The sequence below is a fragment of the Oryctolagus cuniculus genome, chromosome 15, assembly GCF_051225735.1.
Source record: "Oryctolagus cuniculus isolate XC-2025 breed Fujian yellow rabbit chromosome 15, ASM5122573v1, whole genome shotgun sequence".
Taxonomy (NCBI): Eukaryota; Metazoa; Chordata; class Mammalia; order Lagomorpha; family Leporidae; genus Oryctolagus; species Oryctolagus cuniculus.
In genome coordinates, this window is record NC_142881.1 from 4,688,950 (window position 1) to 4,709,406 (window position 20,457).

Consider the following 20,457-nt stretch of genomic DNA (forward strand, 5'->3'; position numbering starts at 1 on the left):
AATTTACTTGTATTCTCTAAGCCAACTTCACTGTCATACATCTTGTGAAAATGCCAACTTAATCTAAACTGTAGAACAAAACCAAAAACTGCACTTTCTGTCTAATATCGGTTTAATGCCATAAGTGTCTCTCTGGCTAAAAATATTACTACTGATGATGATTAATCGACACTATTTTAGGGTAAAGTTCAGGCTACATTATTCAGCATAATTATTTTAATTAAACCCATTAGCATATCTTTATATAAGATTAGGAGAGCTATCAGTGATACAAAATAAGTTTTTCTTGAATAATGTATGAAGCAATTATTAATTTACATATTTCTCCAGAAAACGCATCTTAAAGCGGTTGCATTTGGAGGGTCTGAGCTCACACACATGTGGTCCCCAGATTTTCCTCTCAGACTTCAGGGTTCTGTGTCTGGAGATGTGAGGCAGAGCCCACCAGCCCCAGAAGGAGCAGGCGGTCCCGAGAGAGGCAGGTAGAGCAAGACCAGCGCCGCCCACAGGGCCCCGGGTCCACCAGGCAGAGGCCTGCACGGGGACTGGACAGAGAGGGACAGATGCTGGACAGGGCGGCCTCCTGTATGTCAGAACAGAAACACAGGACCCAGGGGCGACAGCAGTGCCCGTGCCACAGACGTCCAGAGAGGAAGAACCATGGCGACATGGCTGCTGCTGTGCCGTGGCTGCCCACGTCTGCAGCTGAATCTGAAAGCCGCTCTGCCCCGGTCCTCCAGCGCCCTGCAGCAGAGTCTGGCCATTAAACAGCCCTGCCCGCCCCAGCTCTTGCACCAGCATCCCGGGCCATTCAGTCCCCAGTGTCAACCCAGCTGCCGGAGCACACTGCTCCTAGGAGTACCTGCCTGTCAATCGGGCACAAAGCCCAACCCAGAAACGTAAGGGAGAAAGCACAGACTCCCTAAGATTCTCCCACGAGTTGTTCAAGCTCCCACATTGAAAGTCAAACAGTCGGGGCCGGCGCCGTGGCTCACTTGGTTAATCCTCCACCTGCAGCACAGGCATCCCATGTGGGCGCCGAGTTCTAGTCCGGGTTGTTCCTCTTCCAGTCCAGCTCTCTGCTGTGGCCCGGGAGGGTAGTGGAGGATGGCCCAGGTGCTTGGGCGCCTGCACCCCATGGGAGACCAGGAGGAAGCACCTGGCTCCAGGCTTTGCATTGGCACAGCGCTGGCCATTTGGGGGGTGAACCAATGGAAGGAAGACCTTTCTCTCTGTCTCTCTCTCACTGTCTAGCTCTGTCAAATTAAAAAAAAAAAAAGTCAAACAGGCCTACAGTGAGGAACAGCAACAATGGGAAAAGGGTTAGGGCTGGGTTAAACCACCCCTTGCCACATCATCATCCCACATGCGAGTGCTCAGCTTCCAATCCAGCTCCTGCTAATACACCTGGGAAGGCACGGGAAGGCGGCTCAAGTGCTTGTTTCCCATCCACCCCCATGGAGGAGCCAGATGGAGTTCCAGGCTCCTCCCTCAGCCTGGCCCAGCCCTGGCGGTCGCATCCATGGAAAGACCTCTTTCAGGGCCAGCACTGTGGCGCAGCGGGTTATCACCCGGCCTGAAGGGCCAGCATCCCATATGGGCGCCGGTTCTAGTCGCGGCTGCTCCTCTTCTGATCCAGCTCTCTGCTCTGGCCTGGGAAAGCAGTAGAAGATGGCCCAAGTCCTTGGACCCCTGCACCAGCGTGGGAGACCCAGAAGAAGCTCCTGGCTCCTGGCTTCAGATCGGCGCAGCTCTGGCCATTGCGGCCATCTGGGGAGTGAACCAGCAGATGGAAGACCTCTCTGTCTCTCCCTCTCTCTGCAACTCTGCCTGTCAAATACATAAAAAATAAATCTTTAAAAAAAAAAAAAGAAAAGACCTCTTTCTCTCTCTGCCTCTCCCTCTCTGACTCTGCCACTTTCTCTTTCAAATAAATAAGCAAATCTTTAAAAGAAAATGGGTAAAGTGCTTCAGAATATTCCCAAGGCTGTCACTGTACAGGACTGCAGTAAACATCATCGATCAGGTCCACCACATGTAACACGCATCCTGGACCCTGTCCATCACATGTGCACACACGCATCCTGATCCTGTCCACCACATGTGCACACACGCATCCTGGACCCTGTCCACCACATGTGCACACACGCATCCTGGACCCTGTCCACCACATGTGCACACGCATCCTGGACCCTGTCCATCACATGTGCACACGCATCCTGGACCCTGTCCATCACATGTGCACACGCATCCTGGACCCTGTCCACCACATGTACACACACACATCCTGGACCCTGTCCACCACATGTGCACACACGCATCCTGGACCTTGTCCATCACATGTGCACATACATCCTTGACCCGATCCATCACATATGCACACGCATCCTGGACCCTGTCCACCGCATGTACACACACACATCCTGGACTCTGTCCACCACATGCGCACACACACACATGTACACACACATGAGCTTTCTGACCCCCATGGCTTTGTCACAGATGGGTCCCCAGAGCACAGAAATCCAGCCCTTGGGTCAACCTTGCCACACATGGGCAGGCAGATCCAAGGGGCTGGCTGACTCTGGCCATGCACAGCTGTTCTGGACACGCTGACCATTTTCTCTGTGTCCAGCTCTGGCCTAAATAAACTACCAGCTCTTCTCTCTCTAACACCTTCCCACACAGTGGTCAGAATCACTGTTCACCCCCTCTTCCCAAATGCTGGGCACACAGGCAGCCACCAGGGGATTTGGCAGAGAAAGTGAAACGGGCTGGGCAGGCAGACACTGCTGTGACTAGGGGGTCAGGCTGGGGCCACAGTGACTCAGCACAGCCCAGATGCCCTGCAGGTGACGGCTCAGTGACAGAGAGTGGAGCAACACGCACGAGGCAGGACAAGTGGGCCTGTGAGCCGGCCACAGCACCAGCAGCATTGCCGCCGCTCCTTTGAAGCCAGGGCCCTCTCCTTAGCCCTCCAGGGCTGGGGGGGGGGTCCCTTAGCCCCACAATCCTCGTGCCAGGCACAGTGTCGCTGAAGAAGGGCAGTACCGCTGTCGGGCGGGAGCTACGTGATGCGACTATTAAACGGCCCACGGTCTCTTTCATTCTATTTGAACCTTACACCAGCACAGTCATGGGGATGCGTTGCAGGCCTCTGTCACCTCAAAATGGGAGAAAATTGGTTACCCGTCTACATAGCTTCCAGGAGGCAAAGCCTGGCTCCAAATGACGGAGATTTCCAGAAAGAAAAAGCACTTGAAGTTCAGACGTCCACAGACAGGAAAATGGCCCCGTTCCAGGGCACCTGAAGGGCCTGAACCACAGTGAGACAGCGGGGAAAACAGCAGAGAGCAGCAGGCAGCACAGTCCTGTTGTAGCCACAGCCTGAGCAGTCGGGCCAGCCAGGGCTCTCCAGGAACACAGCAGGGGAAGTAGCTGCCACACAGGGTGTGAGGTGGACAGGGAAGGAAGGCCATGGAAGGGGGTGAACCTACAGCTGGCCAGTGGGTCCTGATCCTGCAGGCCCCCTTCCAGCCACCTCCTCTCCAGCCTACTCCCCAGACCCTCAGAAGCCCCATTAGAGAGGACGGTCAGGGTGTGCAGCCACCAACAGGCACTGGTCGTGGAGCAGGATAGAGGGGGCCCATCCCTCGGAGTCCTCCTGGGAGCCCGCCCATTGTCACCCTGCCCCACTGCATCCCACACCAACTCCTACAGGGAGTGGGATCCTGCCCCACCCTCAAAACATGCTCAGTCTACAGTCTGCATGTCTGTCCCCCCAAAACATGTCTTCATTGAACATCTTGTTTTGTTGATTTGAAAGGCACAGTGGTACAGAGAGGAAGGGAGAGGCAAATAGAGAGGAGGAGAGAGGAAGCCATCTGTGATCCAACTGGGGCTGGGCCAGGCCAAGGCCAGGAACCTGGAACTGTACCCCGGTCTCCCATGTGAGTTGCAGGAGCCCACGCACTTGGGCCATCCTCCACTGTCTTCCCAGGCAGACCGCAGGGAGCTGGATCGGAAGTGGAGCAGCCAGGAGGGGAACCTGCACTCCAATATGGATGCCAGCATCCCAGACAACGGGATCCCAGCCTCGGGGATTCTATCACAGTGGTAGGGACAATGTCAAAGACACCTCAGTGCCTAGGCATGCCAAAGTACCCAGAAACAGTCCTCACACAAAAACCAGACTCAGATTCAGGGGGCCCCAGGTCCAAGGACGAGTGACCACATCAGAAAAGAAGGGGGTGCCGGGGCTCAGAGACACACAGGACAGAGGCCCTGTGAAGGCAGGGGCAGAGGCTGCAGCCAGGAGACTGAACGCCAGAGAACCCCAAGGCCGGCAGGACAGGCAGCACCGAGCTGCAGGGCACACCAGGAGGTCCCCCCAGCGAGCCTGCAGGGCCCGGCCGACGCCCTGGGCACGTACCCCGGATGCAGGACTGGGGGGACTGGGTTTCACACAGTGTGTGTGCACCCCTTAGAGCAGCCTGCGACCCAATGTCTCGGCCCCTCCCAAGACCATGCGGCCCCTCCCAGCAAGGAGGGGCCACAGCCACAGCCAAGGGTCTGCCTTCATTTTCATTCTGTTTCCAACCAGAATCTTTACAAAACCCAAGCAAATGAATTTCTACAGAACTAAAGTGCCACTTGAGCAGGCTCAACACTCAACACCTGTCCTCTTCTCCCCAGAGAGAAGCAGCCAACACCAGGCACCAGCACGACCCAGGCCCACCTGGCTCTGAGCAGCCCGGGGGGCAAGTGTGAGGCCCAGTTGACACACAGGGTCTGAGGCCCCAGGCTGGGAGTGTGCCCTGCTCCAGGACGGAGTCAGCGCCGTGTGCTGCCCTTCCAGGATCAACTCCTGACACCTGCCCGTCGTCCATCAGCTCCCCTCCCGCCCAGCACCTCCCCAGCGGTCAGCAGCTGCTGCGGGCACTCCTGCACCCACCATCTCTCCATCCCTGCCGCACAAAACTCTTGCCTGCCGGGAGGGAACACTCCACAGCTGCTCTGCTCAGTCCAACGGCCGCCAGGACTTGAAATACGATGAGGGTGACTGGGAACAGGAGCTCCTGCTTGATCCATGTGACTGGATCTGAATTAAAGACAGGGCAGCGGGAGCACAGACAAGGACCCCCGCCCCGGCAGCCTTTCTCAGCCTGCTGCTTTAGCCGCGGATTTACGCCGGTTCCCCACACCTCCCAGCCTGTCCACACGGAGAGCTGCAGGTGAGAGCCCTGGACATGTGACACTGACTTCTCTGAACAGGCCGATGGGTTACAGACGAATTCCTGCAGAAGGCACACGTCCACTGCGACTAAGACAGATCTGCTGGGGCCGGTGCTGCGGCGTAGCGGGTAAAGCTACTGCCTGTAGTACTGACATACCATATGGATGCCAGTTCAAGTCCCAGCTGCTCCACTTCTGATCCAGCTCTCTGCTGTGGCCTGAGAAAGCAGCAGAAGATGGCCCAAGTGCTTGGGCCCCTGCACCCACGTGGGAGAGCCAGAAGAAGCTCCTAGTCCTGGCTTCGGATTGACAGCTCCAGCTGTTGCAGCCAGTTAGCAAGTGAACCAGCGGATGCAAGACCTCTCTCCCTCTCTCTGCCTCCCTCTCCTTCTCTGTCTATGTAACTCTGATTTTCAAATAAAATAAGTAATTCTTAAAAAAAAAAAAAAAAATCTGCTGTCCTGTGAATCTGACCCAAGGACTCTCATCCTCTCCCACCTGACGCAGCCCCGTCCCGCTCTGGGATGCCTTGCGCCTCCACTCTGCGTGAAGGCCCTGAGCTTCTGCCGACATGAAAGGCAGCCCCCTGTTACCCCTCCAGAACAAATATAATTAATAAAAAAGAGGCCAGTCTTTCCAGACCAACCACTCCAGTCAGTGGCGTATCTCAGGAGGATTCCATCAAACAAAAACATAAAAAGAACTTCCTTTACTCAAGAAATCAAACAGAATCACTCTGCAAGTGAGGAGCTGCACACCCAGGTAGGTGATCACAGCCCCCAGAGCACGAAAAACAGGCGTCAAGCAAAACAAAAGCCTCACTCTCGAGTGGCCACAGCAGTGGTGTCCACAGCGGCAACCCAGGTGTCCATCAAGGAACAAAGAGGTGAGCACGCGTGCTGTGTCCATTCAATGGAACAGTTCTCAGCCTCAAAAAGGACGGCGGTGCTGGCACGCGCTCCAGCGCGGGTCAACCCTGAAAACACGCCAAGCAAAAGCAGCCAGAAAAAGTCACACACTCGAGATGCCATGTGCGTGAAATGCACAGAGCAGACCACCCTGTTGAGAGAGCAAGGATGCCTGGGAGGGGATGGAGGGAGTGTACCCGAGACGCTGGGGACCCCGGGGAAAGCGCTCGGAGCCGCTGACTGTTCACGGGAAGCTGGCTGGCACGCTGGACCTCAGGTTATTTGTATTTGAGCCATAAAAATAAAATACATTAAGAGAGGAAAAACGAGAATATCGTGCTGCCGAGTGACGCTTCTCATCCGGAGGTCACAGGGCGGCCTCCGCCTGGACTCCGGCATGGCCTCCAGTGGCAGCCGGGAAACACCTGGGAAACGCTGTGTGGTCACAGACTCTGCCAATGGCACAGAGCCACCCTCTTAACCACGAGCACCAGTGTAACCGCCTGCTACGCCGGCACAGCCAAGCCTCGCCCGAAGCAAATCGCCATCCACGGCACTGCTCCAATGAAGCTAGACGTGATCCGACCCACCCAGGTCCAAATCCAGGGAAACCGGAAGCAAGAGTCATCCCCATGTCCCCAGGACTGGGCTCATGTCCCAGCCCCCAAGCCAGCTCGCCCTCTCACAGCAGTTTTCACCACGCTTCCAACTTGAATCTCAGCAAATAATTTACATCAGGGGATGTAAAACACAAACATCCAAATCAGTAACTTTAAAAAACTGAACTCCAAGATATAGGACAGAAAGTGTATTTATTTGTTTGAAAGAGCTACAGAAAAGGAGAGACAGAGACAGAGAGAGAGAGACAGAGAGATTCCATTTGCTGGTTCACTCCCCAGATGGTTCCAACAGCTGGGGGGCTGAGCCAGGCCAAAGCCAAGAACTAGGAGCTTCTCGCAAGTCTCCGATGTGGGTTGCAGCCCAAACACTCGGGCCATCTTCCACTGCTTTTCCCAGGCCATTAGCAGGGAAATGGATAGGAAGTGGAGCAGCTGGGACAGAAACTGGTGCCCATACAGGATACTGGTGCCAAGGGTGGCAGCTTTACCTGCAACGCCAGCCCCAACAGGAAGTTTTTATCAATATGGCCAAGACAGACAAAGAAAAACTCAGGCTTAGGGAATTAAAAATACTGTCATAGGTCAGTCTCTTCTGCAAAGGAGAAGCCTGGGGGAGGCCTAAAGACACTGGTCCAGGGCCTCGGCCACCCGACTTCCCAGACACCACTGACCCAGGGCGCCTGAGCTCTTGCCTTCCTACCCCTACCCCAGGGGCTCGGGAAGGCAGAAGCCTGGGCAGGACGGCGCCCAGCAGGCAGATCCTGGCAAAAGTTCCTCACAAGCTCTTCGATGCGGTGGCCAGACTCCTCTGCTGCCTAGAGGTCCCTGGGAGGAGGTGAAAGTGAGTGCAGGCTGCCTGGGGCAGAAGCCGGAGGAGCAGAAGGAAACACAGTGGACATGCAGGGAAAGTGAGAGCTGAGCCAGCCAGGGCACCGGAGGGCCGCGGGCCTGCGCCAGGGATACAGAAGCCACCGGAAAGGCTCAAGAGCACACCGAGGCCAGGTGCACACAGAAGCCCACAGCGGGACTGCGACAGACCGACCACGAGAGGAGAGGAAGGATGGGGAAACCCTGTCGAGGGGAGCCCCAGCCACCCCTGGAGGTCCCTCTTGGTTGGATCCACCCTAGTGCAGGGGGAGGAGGAGGAGGAGTCAAAGGAGCAGCACCCAAGCTTAGGACACTCAGAGCTTTGTTTCCATGACTCACATTCGTCTTCCAGGGGCGACTCAGCAAAGAACCACTGTCTGAGCGTCACAGACAATGGAGGAGCAGTCTGAGCGTCACAGACAATGGACGAACAGTCTGAGAGTCACAGACAATGGACAAGTACTGCCCCACTCTTCTGCTGGACAGGAGCAAGAGACCGGACTGGCTGCTCCGTGACCTTATGCCGAATGGTCTGAGTCAGGATAAAGCTCAGCCGGCTACTAAGACAGCCCAGCCCACGGGCTCTGTCTCCACCCGCTCACCTGTGGCCGCCCAAGGTGGGGTACTTCCTCGGAAAGCAACCTTCCCAACACTGGGCCTTGCCGGCTCTGGCTTTTCTAGCAGAAGTTTTGGCCTCTGTGGGAGGTGCAGGCCCGGCATTCACGGTGCCTCGAGGGTTGGGTGCCCAGAAGCATGCAACGCAGTGCAAGCATCTTGGAACAGTCAACTTGAATGCATTTGCACAGACTTCTCCCAGCACCGGGCGTCCAGCTCATTCGTGTGGGGGACGCTAACAGACATAAAACGTATCTTTCACGCTCCCTTTTCCACACACAGTTCAGACAAACCATAAGTGATCTGGGAAGTGTCGCAGAGCACAGCTGTTTTCAGATGCAGTAACAGAAATCACAGACTGACTTCAACTACAACAAGAGTTGTCCAGCCAGGACAAACTGCAAACACGTCGAAATACTAAGCATTCCCAGTGTGCACATAACATCTCGTTGTTTGACAGCTTTTGATAGCGTCCCACTGACTTCAGGACAACTTCGCAGTTTGCAGTCCAGCAAGGAACAGTATTCGGATCCCAAACAACATCGTGGCTGCTACCAAAACTGACTGAAGGAAGAGAGAACGTCCATGGGAATGATGGAAATAGGGCAACGATCACTGGAAGGCACAACCGCGCACACGCCCAGTTTATAAGAGGCTCGGTGTTTGAGGACTTTGCAATGTGCCCAAACGCACGATAAGGAGAACTATGAGGCATGCGATGGCAGCTAACTGGTTATCAAGTTAAATAAGGTTTGGAATGAATTCTACAATGACACGTGAAATTGCCAACATTAGAGGAGCAAACCTGCTAGCTTTCACTCTGCATTTGTAAAGGGTGATTTAGAGCAAACCAAAGAAAACTTCAAAACTAAATACGAAAGCAAGGGCAAGAAAATAATTACATTTATTGGAAAATGAAATGACATGATCATCAGAGAAAATTGCATAAATTAGCTGTGCATCTTGGAAGGCCTAGAATTTGACAAACCCAATTGTATATAAAAAACTAAAGCTGGGAGGAAGAGAGCCCTGGAGACTCTGCATTGATTTCTGAGACTTGCGTTTGGAACCAACACATCATGTATCTTTCTAATGACCAAGTCTACCAAAATGAGTGGGGCTCTGCTTTCTATAGATGTCCCTAAATGAGGACAGTTCCTAGTTCTGCAATTCTACTTGCATTTCAGCAGTCGCCTCAGAAAGGCTGGGCTGCAGCCCACACCTCACGGAACACTGAGGCCGCAGGAGGTCTATGCGAGAACTTCCCAGGGTGCCCCTCGAGAGGCCGCCATCCGGCTCCCAACACCTGCTGAGAGCTCTTGACTGACATCTGCGAGGAAGGGCACCCAGGGTTTCTCGGGGCACCCAGGACCATAATCCATCCAAAAGGCTGTGGAGACGAAGTTTCTACTCCAGATTGTCCCCATGATGTCCCCACGGCAGCCCTCTGCCCGTCCCCTGCGCCGTCCCCATGAGCACCACGGTCTGAGCCCTGCGTGGGTCTCTGTGACGCGGGCGATGGCCAGGCTCAGTGTTACCTCGCACGATGCTCCGCACTCAGGGGAGGAGCTGATGGCTCCTGTGTTGCTGCAAGCATCGCAAGCCCAGCTCCTGAACACCCACGACTCTGGCTGGTGTGGCAACCATCCAGCACACACAGCGCCCAGGGGCTCCTGCTGGGGAGAGCCTCCAGGGAGACACGAACAGACACCCACGGGTGCTCTAACTCCAGGCTGCAGAGCGGTTTCGTCTCTACCCAGCCTGACCACGCTCACGACGTTCTGGAGCCAAGCGAACGTCTCCCATCACGTCCACTTCCACCCACCCAGCTGCAGGGAAAAGCTCTGTGTGTCCAAGAGCGAAGCAACCCTAGGATGTACTTCAAACTCCACATTACAGTGAGATGACCTCGCGTTTCGGCTACCTTGAACATACACACATCATGGATCTAGTTGAAAAACACTGTCTACTTTCCATATTTTACTAACAGAACTGGGCATTCCTATCTAGCGAGCGTCCGTGGTACGTGGGTATAAATTCTGAGATATTTTCCCACTACCCCATTTCAGAGAACACTTAACGTTAAAGCTACCGTCAGTGTCTTCAGCAGCACCAACACCCATCTTCTGTGCGCCCTTCAAACCAGTCTGAAGTGCTTAAGATTCCGCACTCCTTGTGAGCCACGGCCAATTTCCTCTCGAGCTAAAGGCTCTCACTTATACAATATCAACTGTAGGTTTTTAATTCATCACTTAGGCACATATTCATGGTCCTTCATGATCTCTGCAACGTAGCCAATTATTCTATTTTTAAAATGACCTTTAAAAGGTTGATTTGAAATGGCATCCGATGATTGCATTAGTGCCACAGGAAAATGCCTGGGACCCTCCCTGCTCCTCCTCTATCCATTCTGCAGGTGACTGCTAAAATCAAGCCAAGCCAGTATGTGGCTCCAGCCAACGTGAAACATGTTCTAGCATTTTCTTCCTGTGTTTTAACAAACCAGTAAGGAAAACGTTATAAGGACGCTGCCCAACTTTGGAGAACTGGCCTGGGCGAAGTGAGAAGGGTTGTCCCGTGTGGGTGGGTATCTTACGGAGACCAGGCTAGCTTGCTCTCCTGGACCAGCTGGCTTCTCCAGATCGAGCTCCTGGGGCTCCCAGACCCACTCCGTCCAGCTCCAGTCTGCATTCCATGCACTGGGTCCTTCTTGCACATCCTCCGTGCTGTCCCCACCTCTCCAGATGAGACTCTGCACTGCTGTCTGCCTCCCGGGCACCTCCCAAAGCTCCTGGCCTTGACATGGAGCTGGAAACCATCTAGCAAACGAATGGATTACGCTAAAACCACCAGCAAGCTTTGCTTGTTCAAAAGTTGTAAAAGGCACAATCACCAGAGGCAAGGCTGAGGAGTAAAAAGAAAGCCATGAGTTCAAAGAAGCTGTACATCAAATACTATGTGCACCCTGGGATGATCCAGCACAGGACTGGGATAAAGTGGGAAAAGTGGAGAAAAGAAAAGAAATTTATGGGAGAACAAAGCTTTCAGAATGTAGCTCCGTTTCCTATTAAGAGACGGGGCCCCTCCTGCTGTCGGAAGGTCAAACGATCTTATTAAACAAAGCGATGGCAAGTTTTGTCACTGGCTCTCTGACAGCTAATGCAGCTCCCAAGGTCCCTTGCCCTGACCAGAACATGGAGGGGCCCCTGTTACCATGCCCCCAGCCCCACCCCCTCTCTGCACTCCAGGCTGAGAATATTGCCTGGCACATCCCGCGGCTCAGAAGTACCTGGAAGACACACGCTTTTGTTCAACAGCAATGCTTTTTTAGTATTTGCTGGCTTGTGAAAGCCTGTGCTCTGTTACACAACAAAGATTCCGCAGCCACACCAGGAAGAAGGGGGCAGAGAGGCAGCACCATGGTGCAGGGGTGAGGCCCACGGCCTGCGGTGCCAGCATCCCATATGAGCGTCAGTTCTGCTGCCGGACGTTCACTTCCCATGCAGCTCCCTAATATCAGTGCCTTGGAAAGCAGCACAAGATGGCCCAAGTACTTGGGCCCTGGCATCCACGTGGGAGTCCTGGATGAAGCTCCTGGGTCCTGGCCCAGCCCCAGCCATCCTGGCCATTTGGGGAGTGAACCTGCAGATAGAAGATCGATCTCTCTCTCTCTCTCTCTCTCTCTCTCTTTCAAATAAATAAATCTAAAAAAGAAGAAGAAGAAGAAGATGATGATGATGATGATGAAGAAGACAAAGGGTTCAGAGGATTCCCAGCCTCCCTTCTTCCCCCAGTCCCTCTCTAGGCGTCAGGCCCGAGGCTTCTCCATCATTGCAGAACCAAGACAGGACTGAGAATCCTGCTCTGGGTGGACAGTGGGTGACGCCTCAATTAGAGGACAGCAAGCAAGTCAGGAGTAAAAGGGCCAAGGAATTCTGGTGCACCGACCCCAGGCCAAGGTGACCTCCGAGCCCTGAGCAGGTGCGCCAGGTCCAGTAACGTCTCCCTCCACCACTCCGAGGCCTCGGGTGGTGAGGACTCCCATCAGGCACCTTTCAACACACAGCACCCCTCGTCCCCCATCCTCTTCCTCACCTGTGCTTGGCTTGTGTGCCCCTGGTGCGGGCAACAGGTGGGCATGGGGAGACGAGGCCTCAGTAGGACACACCGTGCAGAGAACAGACTGCAACACTGAGCTCAAGGCCCTGAACACAAAACTCTCACAGAAACTCATCAGGAATGCGCGGCAGGCTCGCCTGAGGAATCGTGGAAGCTTCGCACAAAGTGGAATCAGAGTTTCTGCAGGTGCCAAAAACTCCTGAAATCCCTGTGTAGGAAGAAGACTACGATGCCTGGCTTCTAAAATCTGGGGGCGCCAAGATAAACTTCTTTTTAACAAAAAAAGATTTGTCCATTTATTTTGAAACTCAGTGTTCCATAGCAGAGAGAGATCTTCCATCTGCTGGTTCACTCCCCAGATGGCCGCAACAACCAGAGCTGGGCCAGGTGGAAGCCAGGAGCCAGGAGCTTCCTCCTGGTCTCCCTTGTGGGTGCAGGGGCCCAAGCACGCGGGCTGTCCTCCACTGCTTTCCCAGGCCACAGCAGAGAGCTGGATCGCAAGCAGAGTAGCCAGGACACAAACTGACACTCACGTGGGATGCCGGGGCCGCAGGCAGTGGCTTTACCCTCTATTCCACACCACAGCCCCCAAAACAAACTACTAAGTCTGTTTTCTATGAACTTCATGCAGTGCCCTGGTCCTGAGCTGGAATAACTCAATGACACAGGACGATGCCGAGGACAACGAGTGGCATCTCAGCCTCCCACCCCAGGCAGGCAGACCCCTCCCCACCGCCGCCACCCAGCTGGACAGACCCCTGCACCCACAGAGGCACTGCCGGCATTGACGTTTCTCCTTGGAGGCCAGCCCAGCCCCCACTGCTGCCCAGGGGGTAAGGAAAGGGCCTGCATGCTGAGGTCACACTCCTGTTCTCTGCCTGCTGGACACAGAGGGTCTCTGCCTAACAGAAGTGAGGTCAGAGGAAAACACAGCGTGGAACTAGAGGCCTCTCGAACCCAAGCCCAGTGGAGAATGCATACACGAGTGACTAAAAATGCTCTGATGGCAATGGGTACCAATCCCTCGCCAACGAAGGATTAATTAACTGCAACTCCTGAGACACCACCAATTATGGGCAGGAAATCACAGGGCGATGGGTTTACGACTGAAGGTGGAAAACAGCCCTCTTCAATCGCCACATCACAGGATGGTGTTAAACAACGGGAGGTAGGAGGATTTAGATCCATGTAGATTCATTTTTCAGTGGCAATACAGCAAAAAATGGAACATGGCAGGCATTTTTAAATCAGAGAAAGCCCTGTTACACTCACAACCAGGGTCGGCAGCACAGGAAGTTGGCCAGGACCACGCCTGGCGATGCAGATCTTGGTTAACAACCAGCAGAATTGTCTGCCGTGTGTTTTCACTCCTGTGCCTTAACATACTGAAGGGACGGAGAGATTACCCAGCTCAAAGGCTTTAAACAGCTTCTCAAAGATATAAGTAACTTTTAATGGGTTTTTCTTTTTCTCTTCTGTATCACAGGAATTTGCCTGGAAGATTAAGAAATCACCTTAGGAAAAAACAGAAGACAAAACTCACTAATCATCTTCCATTTAGTCGTTTATGAGTAAATAGGGAAATCATTTATAATCACATCTGCTATAAAGAATTCAAATTACTCCAGCACTCCATCTTATTATCTATCTACAGGAAGCACACCGCCTGACTCTGAGGTTCAGGCATGAGTTCACAGAGAAGGGGTTTCTCCATTCAAGGCAGCCAGGTCAGGAGCAAACACTAAGAGGGCAAGGAGAGCTGGGACCCCAGCCAGGTGCTGACTTGAGGCCGACACCGTGGCCAGGAGGCACCGCTCGGCCACTCTGGAGGCGCCCTGGAGAGGGACAGCCTAGGCGTTTGCCATTTCCTTGGATGCTAGGCAGGTGCATTTTCAGAGTGACTCTCCGACTTCCAGCTCGTTTGTTCATTTGTGAGTCAAGCGCTGGCTCCCATGGCAAGCCAGGGACATGGTACACCAGGGACAGTGCTCCCCGGAGCTTGGATCTGCTGAGGAGGAAGAGGCAAAAGGCAATCACCAGCCCACCTGCTTTGAGGCTTAATAACAACACGGTCTTGTGCAGAGACGTCGCTGAAGCCCACACAGAGTCCGTGGATCAGTGAGAACCGTCCACGTGCTGACACTCACAGGGCCACTGGCCACTGCCTCTGAGGAGCCACGAATCAGCCGACAGGTGCCTGCCGGATAGAACCGTGGCTTCTCGTCAAGAGAGGGCACGCAGATGGATGGCTTTTCAGTTCTCTGAAAATAGCATTTGTTTAGCCAGACAATAGCTAAGGGTTCAGGAATACTTCTAATAGCGAGGACATATTTAATTCATAGTGGAAGCAAAGCCTCACTTAACTGCCCTGAAGGGTGACGGGGGTCGAGAGCGAGATCACGCCCGACTCCGAGGAGGTTAGCAGTCAATGAGCAGGCGCCGGGAGGATGGGAGGCAGCGAGGCAAGTCGCAGGCTGCCTAACTCTGCCCTCGCTCACGACACACACAAGACCAGAGCTGTCACTTTAAAAATAGTAAATTATGGAATAGCAGAGTCCAAATGCAAACATACAATGAATAAAACTGACTTAGAGCAGCCCAGCATCCAAGAGAGGTTGATGCAGCCACTGTAAACTGTGATACAGAATTGGGGGACACATTTAGGGACCCCCTCCTTTCCCAGAAAGCACGTACAGCAAGGAGAGACGGCAGGAGCCGGGGGTGCCACCAGCTCCGGATGCTGTAACATTTCCTGTAGCCCACACCACGGAGCAGCAGCAGAGAGCCCCTGAGGCGGAGTGGACATCAACTCATAATTACAATGCAATGGCAACTATCAATCAGGCCCTGCAGGGTGTGACTGGGTGGGTGTGGCAGGAAGATCAGGGAAGAGTCTGATCCATTTCCCAGACAAGGTGCTATCACTCTCAAGATTTCAAAGGAATCGAACAACACAGTTTAGCAAGCAACTGGAAAGAACTCAAGAGTTTCTGAGGGACCAGCACTGCGGTGTAGCGGGTAAAGTTGCTGCCCTCAGTGCTGGCATCCCATATGGGCGCCGGTTCGAGTCCTGGCTGCCCCACTTCACATCCAGCTCCCTGCCATGGCCTGGGAAAGCAGTAGAAGATGGCCCAAGTCCTTGGGCTCCTGCACCTGCTTGGAAGACCTGGAGGAAGCTCCTGGCTTTGGATCAGCCCAGCTCCTGCTGTTGTAGCCATTTGGGGAGTGAACCAGAGAAAGGAAGATCTCTCTCTACCCCCCCGCCCCCCGCTCTGCTTCTCCTTCTCTCTGTAACGCTGATTTTCAAATAAATAAATCTTTAAAAACAAAACCAAAAAAGAGTTTCTGAGCTGCAGGGGGAACTGGAATCTACCAGCTCTGAGCTCCTCGTTGGGAGCTAAAGGTAAGAAGGCCTGGTCTCTCCTGGAAGGGGCCACGACCACATCTCCTGGAAGCAGAAGCACCACGATGGCCGAATCCCGCTTATGTGGTGATGTTCCTGGCACGCCCTCCCCTTGCTGGCTGCAGAGGTGAGTGGCAGCACACCATGACGTTAATTATCTCGAACAAAGTGAGGTGTGCAAGAGACTTGACTCCATTCCACAGAGGGTCACCAATATGAGCCAGGGAAAAGACTTCAAGTATCACACGACTGGCGTGCTAATGCTGGGAGCCCTGAGGAGTTTAAAACCCAAAGGCACAGCCCTTCTACAGACCGACTGCGGCATCACGCACTCATGGATTGAAAAAAAATCTGTCTCTACGCACACTTAAAAGAAATTACTTCCAAATGCAAGCGAACGATGGCTTTTGTCCTTCCAGCCTTTGCCAGGTGTTCTTTGATATTCATTAAGTAAAGCGGTGACCATTTCATTTCTAGGAAGATCGCTGAGGGTAAATTCAGAGGGACCTTGGAGCAGAGTTTAAACGGCGTCCCTCACTTTCCAGACGGAAGCAGGAGATGCGGAGGAGTAGACGGCTCGCATGTGAGGGAACCAGAGCTGCGGAGAGTAAGGGGGATGGAGGGCTGAGACCCCAGAGAGGAAGGAAGGGCAGTGTGTGGGGAGCAACTGGGAGCAACTCGGACTAGACTGAGTTACTGGAATTAAGACTTATTCTATGCATCTGCTCTCCCACAATATGGCGCTGAGAAGGGAGAAACAGCTTCTACACAGCTGCCTCCAGTTCAACCAATAAACAGCAGGACCTGCTCCTGATTGGAGGAGAGCAGCGTACTCGGCGTGTGGGTAGCAGAGTTGGGATTGGTGGAAGAGGACTATAAAGGAGGAGAGAGACAACATGCACCAGGAACATCTATCTGAAGGAACACCTGTGCAGCCCCCGAGAGAGCCGGCCGGCGGTGTGCCGCTCCCCCGCGGAAGTGGGGAAAGTGGCAGGGGGAACCGCCCTTCCACGGAGGTGGAAGGGTCAGTAGCCAACCCGGGAAGAACCAGCAGCAAACCCGGGGAGGGCCGAGCAGACGAAAGAACAGCGCAGGGTCCTGTGTCGTTCCTCCACGAAGAGGGGGAGCGACACAGCGGAGTTCCACCAGCAAACGCACGAAAGGCAGTCTCCACCGAATACCCGGCGCTGCCCGGACGCGCCACTTCACCTGCTCTCGACGCTGGGAGTCAGTAGCTGGGGTCTCCTCCTGCGCACACACCAGCTCCAGTGTTCACCGTAAATCCTCTGTCCCCTCTAGCCAGCAAGAGGCCACAGCTGGCACCAGATGAGCACGTACCACACCATGACATCAAGCGATCCAATCCACATCATCTCCGCGTACATGCTAAAAGGACACTCTTAGGCTTGTGCTGTGGGGCAGTGGGTGAAGCAGCCGTCTGCGGCACCAGCATCCCATACGGGTGCCAGTTCAAGTCCCGGCTGCCCCAGGTCCAATCCAGCTCCCTGTTAATCTGTTAGGAAGACAGCAGAGGATGGCACAAGTGCTTGGGCTCCTGTTCCCATGTGGGAGACCCACATGAAGCTCCTGGGTCCTGGCTCCTGGCTTCGGACCTGCTCGGCCCTGGCCATTGCAGCCATTTGGGGAGTGAACCAGCAGATGGAGGGTGTCTGTCTCTCTCTCTAGCTGTCTCTCCCTCTCTTGCTATAACTCTAACTTTCAAACAAATAACCAAGTCTTTAAAAAAATAAATAAAAGAAAAAGAAAACATAAGTTTTTAAAAGTACACCCATAGTAAATGCTCAGCCTTACAAATAGTGACCCCTTCAAGCTCAAGGTCGTAAGCTGACCCAGACAAGCACTTCACGTTGCTTTGTCACTAAGAACTTAACAAGCGGTGAGCACAGGAGGTGAGCACTGGGGTGCACAGACATGTAGGTCAGCCTATGGAATCATCTTCACAGCCATTCCCATGGGGCCAGCAGCCCCTACTCACCGTGGACACCCAGGCCCCCAGCACCTGCCCGTGTCCACTGAGGGCTGCAGAGTGCAGTGAAACCACAGGCGAGGCCTTGCAGAAGTCCTGTGTGCAAAGTCCCACGTGGAAATGCCACCAGCGAGCAAGAAAGAGGGCGTACGCCGTGGTAAGATGAAAAAGGCCGTCCATCAACAGTGGACAAAGATGAGGTAAGGGCCAGGCCAGGGGAGGGCCGCGGTGGAGATGGAGCCGACTCAAGTGGCAGCTCCCTGGGGAGCAAGAGGAGGGAAAGAAAAGGACCCGCAAGAGCCCAGTGCCGCAGGCGCAGCAGCCGCGCCACCTGCACTCCTGGGGACCCTCGCCACACCGTCAGCGCAGCCTGCCTGAGACCCTGACCCCCCAGCTTCCTGCCGAGCTTCCCATCACAAACCCTGCTTGTCGCTCCCCCTCTTCGTGGAGGAGCAACACTGAACCCTGCGCTGTTCTTTCGTCTGCTCGGCCTTCCCCGGGTTTGCTGCTGGTTCTTCCCGGGTTGGCTACTATCCCTTCCACCTCCGTGGAAGGGCAGTTCCCCCTGGCCGCATTCCCCACTTCCGCAGGGGAGCGGCACACCGCCGGCCGGTTCTCTCGGGGGCTGCACGGGTTCCCTTAGATGTTCCCCATAGATGTTCCCGGTGCATGCCGTCTCTCTCCTCCTTTATAGTCCTTCTCTGCCAATCCCGACTCGGCTGCCCACACGCCGAGTACGCTGCTCTCCTCCAATCAGGAGCAGGTCCTGCTGTTTATTGGTTGAACTGGAGGCAGCTGGGTAGAAGCTGTTTTCTCCTCTCCCAGCGCCATATTGTGGGAGAGCAGATGCATAGAATAAGTCTTAATTCCAGTAACTTAGTCTAGTCCGGATTGCTCCCCACACCTGCTCTCCGGTCCTGCCTTTCTTTAAGTCTATCATTTGCCCAAGGTTTGGGTTGAGGGTTTTGGTGTTGCCTACAGTCAGGTAGTTGTGTTACCAGCAAGATGTGGACTAGGTCTCTGTGTCTACAAGAAGGTAGCTACCCACACGGCAGGGGGCTGACACACGCTGAGGAGGGGCAGGGCAGAGAACAATGCTGGCCACGTGTGTACCATGGGCTCAAGAACACACGTGGGGCAGTGAGCGTTTGGTGCAGTGGGTAAGACCCCTTCCAGAGTACCTGGTTCAAGTCCCTGCTGCCGCAGCTGCTGTGGACACACATGCTGGAGGGCAAGGGAGAACTCACGTATCTGGACACCTGACATCCACATGGGAGTGTGAATGCGCTCCCAGCTCCTGGCCCTGTCCTGGCACAGCCCCAGCTGGGGGGGAACCAGGAGATCTTTCTTCCGCCCCCCCTCCCTTCCCTTTTCTTCCCCCTCACCTCTTCATCTCAAATAAGTCATTTTTTCTTAAAAAGAAAATGATCATAAAGGACCATAAGCGATGAGACCAGCTCGAGCAGTAATCCGAGAGGAGGATCTGCCTGTGTTGTTTCACAGTGCTTTACAGTTCAGTGTTTCTGTCTTTGAGAAGCAATCAAAATGAAGAAATGGAAATTTCACCTAAACATAGGCCTCCTGCAGTCTTCACTGTGTAAGACTGTGATAGACAAAGCTGTAACAACAAAGAGCATAAAAGGGCCCAGCGCACACCCACGCTTGCTGCCACCCACAGCCTCCTGCTTCCCTGTGACTCCTGTGGGTGCAGTGAGGTGAGCAATGGACACCCACAAACTAGGTAAGCCCCAAGGGAAGGCCTGGGAATCAGACAACCTGCAGCCACTCTCGGACAGCAGAACCCGGGGTCCTGTGTCCGCCCCACGGCCCTGGAGAAAGACGCTGGGGAGGCAGCCCAGGGCAGTCAGAACAGCTCTGCGGAGGACAGGGCTGGGTCTGCATGCCCAAAATGTCCACCAGCCACGAGCCGTCAGAGGGTGCCGGGTCTGCAAACCTCAAGTGCAGTGGCATTTCTCTCCACCTTAAAATAAAATGCATCATTTAAAAGAAATGCAATGCAGGTGCCCGTGGTCCCCTAATGTCTCAGACAGAGCAACTCCGCTTTTACCCTTCATGAAAAAGCAAACGTCAAAACGGGTACTTCCTAGCATCCTATGAAAATGCCCCTTTCCAAAACCATTTAACACTCTTACTACGCTGCACCTAATCAGAGGATGAGCACGGCTGCTCTTCCTTAATCATCTGACCAGACAGAAGACAATTTATGCTATTAAAAAAAATCAGCGCCTCTGACAATGAATCACTGTATTTAAAGGTTACACAGTCAGGAAGCAAATCTGCTTTGTTTAATAAGATACACCTTTATGGCCTTTTTTTTTTTTCTTTACTACCTCCTAATTCAATGTACCGTACTGAATGTATGGGATTTCCCAAGGGAAAAATAATTCTACTTGAATTATAAAAGTGTCACATTCACAGTTCATGGAGAATAATACTGCTCATACTCTCATCAAAGCTATGCTGCCTGGCAAAGGATTCTAAATAAAGCCAGTGTAATGTACAAATTTAAAATCTGATTCGGATGATGTCATGGAAAAAGCAATGGGCTGGAGAACAGGAAATTGGGGTCTGATCCTCCCACCCACAACCCCTGTCACTCAGGATATGACTTCCCAACTGCCCGCTGCCCTTGTCCCCAGTATCAACTACTTGGGAGCCAAAGAAATCCAACTTCACATAAAT

The 20,457-nt window shown here is 53.8% G+C and overlaps 1 protein-coding gene and 1 long non-coding RNA gene across 14 annotated transcripts in view; both read right to left on the reverse strand.

Moving 5' to 3' along the window:
* DOCK1 (dedicator of cytokinesis 1) overlaps positions 1-20,457 on the reverse strand; it is a 493,657-nt gene that overhangs the window by 323,011 nt on the left and 150,189 nt on the right. The gene's annotated exons all lie outside the window — the stretch shown is intronic.
* Positions 14,035-17,896, reverse strand: LOC149121895 (uncharacterized). Its single transcript, XR_016221449.1, has 3 exons — positions 17,764-17,896; positions 16,977-17,280; positions 14,035-16,365 (listed from the first exon to the last, which is right to left on the reverse strand). It is a non-coding gene; the product is annotated as an uncharacterized LOC149121895 (long non-coding RNA).